General features: G+C 43.5%; 1 protein-coding gene across 7 annotated transcripts in view; it reads left to right on the forward strand.

Moving 5' to 3' along the window:
- Positions 1 to 7,639, forward strand: part of Kcnmb2 (potassium calcium-activated channel subfamily M regulatory beta subunit 2) — a 315,499-nt gene that overhangs the window by 233,557 nt on the left and 74,303 nt on the right. Inside the window, exon 1 of one of the 7 annotated variants that reach the window (XM_031376560.1) lies at positions 4,153 to 4,208. The exons of the other annotated variants lie outside the window; for them this stretch is intronic. The gene's annotated coding sequence lies outside the window, so the exon portion shown is untranslated. Of the gene's footprint in view, positions 1 to 4,152; positions 4,209 to 7,639 lie in introns of those variants that run through there. 7 annotated transcript variants of the gene reach the window in all.

Raw genomic sequence — 7,639 nt, forward strand, 5'->3', positions numbered from 1 at the left:
CCTGCCCCTCCCTGCAAAGGAACCTAGAAACCGTGGTAGCCTGCTGCACCCTGCTCCTGCCCCTCCCTTCTGCGGGGACCATAGTGCTATTGCATATTCTGCTCAGAAATGAGCAGTAGAAATACAGTGTTGCTTCTGTAAACACAGGAGGACTGAAATCACATTCATCTTAGGTAATGCCATTTCCCCATAAATCTTTCTTAACAGATATTATTTATCTGAGTCAATATTTCCTGCTTTCTACCTACAGTCTACCCCATTAGTTCTAATTCTATGAAACAAAAGACAAATCTTCAAGTGGGAGAAATGCAGTTGTATACAAATTTACCCTCTTGCAAATGTTTAAAACAAGGACAGGAAGCAGCCACATTCTTTGTCAACACATCACAAGTACGGTCTCTATACCACTTGCTAATAATCTTCTCCTCTGAAACCTTTTGAGCTGAGCCCCACAGTTCAAATCACTCTCATCTTTCATCTTTCATGTCCCATTAAACCTGCTTAAAGCATTCAACTCTTTTCCTAGTCCAAAGACCAGATCCTATCATCGATCTGCATAGTCAGGCCTGGCCCTGAAATACTCCTCTTCTGGTACCAGCCTCTGTCTTAGTCAGTGTTCTGTTGCTGTAAAGAGACACCATGACCACAGCAACTCTTATAAAAGAGCATTTAGTTGAGGCTGGCTTATAGTTTCAGAGATTTAGTCAATTCTCATCCTGGCAGCACACAGGAAAGCATGGTACTAGAGATGTAGCTGAGAGTTCTACATATGATCCACAGAAAGCATGAAGAGAGAGATTCAGGACTTGGAGTGATATTTTTGAAACCTCAAAACCTACCCCACAATGACACATTTCCTCCAAAAAGGCCACACCTCTTAATCCTTCCAAGTAGTGCTACTTCTTAGTGACTAAGTATTTGGATCTATAAACCTATGTGTGGGCAGGGGTGGGGGAATTCTCATTCAAACCACCACAAACAGCAAGGTTGGTAATAAAAAAAAAAGTGGTGGGCAACTGAAAGTGACCACCTTTAAGAGATGGGCGAGAGCCAGGTGTTATGTTGCACACCTATGACATTCACACTAGAGATGCCACAGCAGGAAGACTGTGGGCTCAAAACCAACCTAGCCTATAGGCTACGTAGCCAGATCTTCTCTAAAAAATGTAGAAACAAACAAATAAAAAGATAAGAAAGAACCAAATCTTGAATGTGGCCAAGGGAAGCTCTTGATGGAAGCAGTGATGCCCATTTCATGAGGAAACACAAGAGAGGTAAAAGCAGAGGTTAGTGGACTGTGCAGATAGAGTAGAAATCAAGGTCATCTACCAGGGAACTCTGAGAGTCTTGACAAGAGGCAAGGAATTAAACTGACTGTTCCAAAGGAAAAGACATTGAAGTCACTAGTGACCTTCAGTTGAGTGTTAAAATTTATAGTCATGCTTTAATAAATCCTAAGTCAAGCTGAGTGGCTCCTTTCCATGCTAAGACTACTGCCACAGAATCAGAAAAGAAAGCAGCTTTCGCAAAGGGTTGGTTAGTCAGAGAAGGACAATGAAGAGAAAATGAAGCCAAGAGGTTGGGGGTGTATTCGAGGGGTGAAATATAATAAAGACTATTGAATGAATTAAGGAGAGCAGCAAAGACAGGAAGCAGAAGCTGACAGATCTTTTCAAAAGTTAGTGTCACTGAGTAGGAGGAATTGTGTCTTTTAATCCTCAGTAGCTTCCTGTAAGAAATGGAAGCCAGACACATCACTTCAGAGTGGTGGGTCAATCACTCAAATTGGAAGTCAGAGATTATGGGTCATGTTATATACTTCTGCACCTCTGAGGAACATGGCTTGAAAAGCCCTTCGATGCTTGTTTCACTGTCTAAGCAAGAGGGAACCCTCATAAGGAAGGCAATGGTCACAAGGTGATAGTCATTTTCGGGGAGGATGACAAGGAATATATAGAACTCACTCTCAAGCAGAAAAGCACATGAAATGCAAGCTTTGTTAATATTACTTTATAGGAAATGACATCAAGGCTCAAGAAAACTAAGTGACCTAGGAAAGCCAGAGTGATGAAGCTGGAGTTCCTTGATTTATGGACCTCCTGTTCTTTCCATCACCACCAATTTATCATTTTGCCAAACAAACACAAACTCTACATCCTATTTGTCAGAAACACATGACTTTGCATATTTCCATCTTTGCACAAATAAACTCAAGGGTCACAGTCATGTACTCAATTATAAACTGGTTTGTTACCAATGAAGCAGTTATCTTTAACCCATTACAAAATATATTTCTTGAGTCCAAAGAATGGGAGTTAGGGACTAGTGATGTAGTTCAGTTGGTGAGGCTCTTGCCTTGCATGCACAGAACCCCATGTTTGATCCCCAACACTATATAAACCAGGCACAGTGGAGGATATCTACAATCTCAGCACTTATGGGATAGAAGTAGGAGGATCAGAATTCAAGATGATCTTCAGCTGCACTGCAGTTCAAAACAGCCAGGGATTCATGAGACTCTGTCTTTAAAACACCATCAACAAAAATTATGAGGATCAGGATGAGTTTACCTTGAGTATTAATGCCCAGCACAAATTCCCTGACACCCGTGTAGTTGCAAGAGCAGTCCTCAGTGCAAATGCTGGAAGTTCTTTTGTCTGTATAACTCAGAGTGACATATACATGTATTGATACTAAACCTTACCAAAGAAGGGGAAAACCTCCACCTGCCCCAGACCATGGACTCATGACAGGAGAAGACAGGGGTAGAAGCAAAAGTTTGAATTATCGTTTGCTTGGGTGGTTAATTGTACCAGCACAGGCCAGCTGTAGCATTCATGTGACCTCAGAAAAAGCAAATCAACAAGAGCAATCCTAAATAAAGAACAGTAAGAAAAAGAGGAACTATGTGTTTATCACACCCTCCCGCCCCCCCCCCAACCCCTGTCCCCGTTTACAATTGGTTCAATCAGTGTTAAGACACTCAACCTAAATTGCTCCCTGCTGTCCACAAACTCTACTATACTACTCGGGTAATGGTAGTCCTGGCCTCTTGTAAGATGAGAACACAGTGGACAGTGATACTCAGAACCCACAGTCCTTTTTAAGGGCATTGCTGCTGCCATGAGACAGCCACTAGGTCCTTTCCATTGCTTATCACCCTACCATTGTGAGCTAGCCCTGTTAGCTCTTCTCTGCTGCACATGGGGGTCCGTGACTGAAGGGATGCCTGATCCAACCTTGTTCATTTTCTCCTTTATAAAGTAAAACCACTTCTCCTCCCTCCCTGGCCTTCCTGTCCTATCTTTTACTTTATTTTCATGAAGAGAACCTGAGAGATGATAAAAAGGGTAACTGTGATTCAATTTGCCTCCTACAACAACCTGTCATGGTTTCTCCTCCCATAACCCCACCCACATTCTCAGTCAGACATCCAGGCCTGCTTTTCATCAGCTACTAAAATGAGTGTAGGGTAGGGGTGGGGTCTGAATGTGTGTCCGTGTACAGTTTCTCTGAATGTGTACATTTCTACGTAATCTGTGTGCATGCATAATCTCCCCCTGCACCCCCCCTCTCTATATGTGTGTGTGTAAAGGTCTCAAAGAAAGGCCAGAACTTTTCTGAGGATCCAGCACCCCACACAACCTCTTCATGTATTAGCTATTTCTCTTCTTGTTGTGACCAATTGTGCAACAAGAAAGGACTTAAGAGAACAAGAGTTATTTTGGCTCATGGTTTGAAAGGACACAGTCATTGTGGCACAGAAAGACTGGTAGTGGGACAGTGGAGCATTGTGTCCACATCAGGAAGCAAAGAGGGACAGATGCAGGTAACCACTGCTCTCCTCTCCACTCAAACCCGCCTACCTCTTTTTTTTTATTCAGTGTAAGACCTGAGTCAATGGTCTTACATTGGCAGGTCTTCCCTGCTCATAACACTGCCTTTTTCCTTCTCTCTATCTCCATCTATAAAATCTCATTCAGGATTAATCATATGAGCCCTGAGAGAGAGAGAAATGGGTTCATGCCTCTTCTGTGAGATGGCACATCCATCACTTACCCCCATAAACCCGCTACATCAGACTAATTCATCGCACAGGACTCTTATCAACATCCTTTCTCCTTTGTTCTAGTCACATCTCTACAGCATCTGCATTCACTTGGTCTGTTTCCCCAGGAATATATTCACTCATTGACCGTGGCATACAGGTAGGATATGCACTAAAGCAATATATTCAAAGATTCCTGTAGTAACCAATAAGCATTGTTCTCAGCATTCAAACCTTGATGCCTGGATCACCTACTACAACAAGATCTCTAAGCTGTTTTCCCATGGCTCTACTTTCTCTCCTTCTCCACAGACCTTAGAATACTCAGTGCTTTACTTCATGCCCACCCCAGATCTGCCCAGCATAGCCACCATCCATGTTTGCATCTTGCAAATTATATCCCTCAAAGATGTAAAAGCTCCAATGCCCTAAGAGCAACATGATTACAGACTACAGTCTAAATGTTGGTTTTCAATCCAATCAATGACTTGGGGATGAGGTGTAGATCCTGTATGTTTTTGTTTTCTGTGCTGTGAATTTTAGAAAGTAAAATTCAACATCTTGGCTGGCAGAAAATAGAAAGAACAGCGCAGCAGGAGGTATGGATTTTCAAAGGTCAAGAAGCCTTGCTGTCAGGACACCAGCTTTGCCATTTCACTTTCCCAGAGGGGTCCTGCCCGTCCTGTGGAGAGACAATGAGTCTCCTCAGGCAGCAGGTCTGCATTTCCTTTTCACAGATCCTACTGACCTGTGTCTTAATTCCCCTCAGATAACATTAAGAGTAATCAAAGAATAATGTATCTGCCTCACCGAGCAAATGAAAAGGGAGCAGGCTCATCAATGTGGTGCTTCTAATTTTTCATGTACAGCATAAGTGAAAAACAAAACAAAATAAGACAAAATAAAGAATAAGCAAACAAAAATCCAGACACCAAGACAAGTAAAAATAATGAGTGGATGTCCAATGATGCCCTAGGGCTGAGCAGCAATACCACAACAGTATGCAGTTCCCCCAAGGGACTGGTTAGTGATCCAGCAAGACAAACCCAACAAGCACCACCAGTCCAGTTCCATCTCTGTCTCCTTGCCCTGCAACCCCCCAACTCTCACCCCCCGGGGTGAAACTGAAGGTTAGCCTTCCATTCTCTGGGCGAGAGCTTGTCAGTTTTCCAAATCTGCCTTCCCTCAGTGACCTTATCAATTTGGCTTCCCACACCTGCTGTGTGTACAGACCCCGATTCACCCAGAGTTCACTAGAACCATTTTCTATGTTGGATTAAGGTAGATATGACATAAATATACTTTCAGGTTCACTGAGGGTCCTCAAAGCTCACGTGACCTCATAAAAGTCCATTTTGTCGTGGGACATGGTTTGTCTTAAGTGACCAGTTCTCATACCTTGAGATAGTAAAATGGAAAAGAGCCACACCTGTCTGCTTGCTGAGGTCTGACCCAGCTAAAATCACTGAAGGGATAGATAGGTAGATGATAGATAGATAAGGAGGACAAAAAAGGAAAGAAAGAAGGAACAAAGGAAGAAAGGAAGGAAGGAAGGAAGGAAGGAAGGAAGGGAAGGAGGAAGGGAGGAAGAAAGAAAGAAAGAAAGAAAGGATCAAATTAAGTCAGAAGGATGGTACATGGAGATATATATGTATATATATATATATGTATATATACATGTATATATGTATGTATGTATGTATATACATGTATATATATATATATATACACACACACACACAAACACAGAAACAAGGAACCTCAAATTACCATGATACTAGGCATCTACATAATGGCCAGCAAAGAGCTTCCAAAGGCCTGGGTGATCAGAAGGTGAGGATCAACTTTGGCATTGTTCAAGACAAGGATGTCTCTTAATTGTTTTTATTTACATCATAAATGTCACATGTTTCTAATAAAAAGTTTTGAGACAGTAAATACCATTTTTAGCCACCTAAAAATGCTAACCCATCATAAAACGGCTCCCAGTGAAAAATTTCCCCCTAAGTCAAAAATCAGGTTAAAATTTGTGAAAGTGCTTTAGAGAGCTGCTAGTCATTTCAAAAATGACCTAAACAGTTTACTGATGCTGATATTTGCATAAAACCTTTGTTGCTAGGCACCTATCATGCATTATCTCCTTTAGCCACAGCCATACTGCAGGTACTTGGCTGGCTTCATCCACCAAAGGAAACTGGGGCTTCCAGAAAATACGCGTGTACTGTAGCACCACAGAATCTACCCTGGGACCTCAGGCTTTATGTCTTGCCAGTACTGAGATAACATTGTGGGCAAACAAAGATTCTTACAGACACAAGAGAAGCCGGACGGACACTCACAAAAATCATTTTATCAAATCCAGCCCACTCTGCTTTTGTTTTAAAGAATGTCTCTGGGCACTCATTTGTGACCATCCATGTCTGCCTGCTGCACTAATTGCTTTCCTCACTGCTCTGACCCCACACAAGCAATTTAAAGAGAGAAAGGTTCATTTGAGGTTACCATCCACCATATCCTGGACGTCACCATGTCAGGCTGAAGGAAGCTGGCCATGGGTATCCATCCAGTCAGAGAGTGAGGAATACTGATGCTCAGGTCCCTTTCTACTTTGTGTTTAGTCCAGGAACCCAACCAAGGCGTCAGTACCACTGCTTTAGGATGGGTCTTCCCACCTCAGCCACCTTATCTAGATAATCCCTCACAGACACAGCTCCAGGCTCATCCCCTTGATGACTCATGCCGTCATCAAGTTGGCAGCCCGTGTTAGCCATCACCCCTACTAACAGCAAAACCCTGTTGTCCTTCTAGAATCGTCTTGCACTTTGCTTTGTCTCACACACCCTGCAGCCACTTCACAGCCAGTCCTGTCAGTTGACCTTCAAGGTGGACCCAGCACTTGACCCTGCCTGACTCTGGTCAACTCTAGTTGATTGTGTCTGTACTCTCAGAAAAGGATTCTTGCTCCTACCCTTTTCCTGTCTAGCCATTCTCCACACACCAGCTGTGTGGGCTCCATTGCAGTCAGTATCCATCCTGTCCTATGATGCTCAAGGCTCTCCCTACAAATCCTGGCATTGGTCTGCAGCCCTTTTGGCATCTTACTTCCTATAATTCACTAGTGCTTCTAGTGACTTCTATTTGATTCCCTTTGCTCCAGCCACCTTAGCCTCTGTTCCTCAGAAATAACAGATACAGTATCACTTCAGTGTTCAGACTGTCAGGCCTGCCTTGACAAAGACACCTGCTCTTCTTTACTTCATAGCTAACTAGAACCTACTGACTAGACCCTACTACCAACCTACTTCTGGCTAAGCCCTCCCACCTCCCTCCCTAAGGCCTCCCTCCCTCTAACCTCCTTCTTTACTTCTCTCCCACCAACCCTCCACCTTCCTCTGAGTAACCTCCTGCCCTCTAGCTAACCCTCCTTCCTTCCATGGTCCTAACCCTCCCTCCTTCCATCTGGCTAAACCTCCCTCTCTCTAACTGACCCCCTCCCTTTGACTAACTCCTTCCCTCTGACTAATCTCCCTCCTTCCCTCTGACTAACCCCCTCCCTCTGACTAACTCCCTCCCTCTGACTAATCTCCCTCC

Source organism: Mastomys coucha, unplaced genomic scaffold (genome assembly GCF_008632895.1).
Source record: "Mastomys coucha isolate ucsf_1 unplaced genomic scaffold, UCSF_Mcou_1 pScaffold17, whole genome shotgun sequence".
NCBI lineage: Eukaryota > Metazoa > Chordata > Mammalia > Rodentia > Muridae > Mastomys > Mastomys coucha.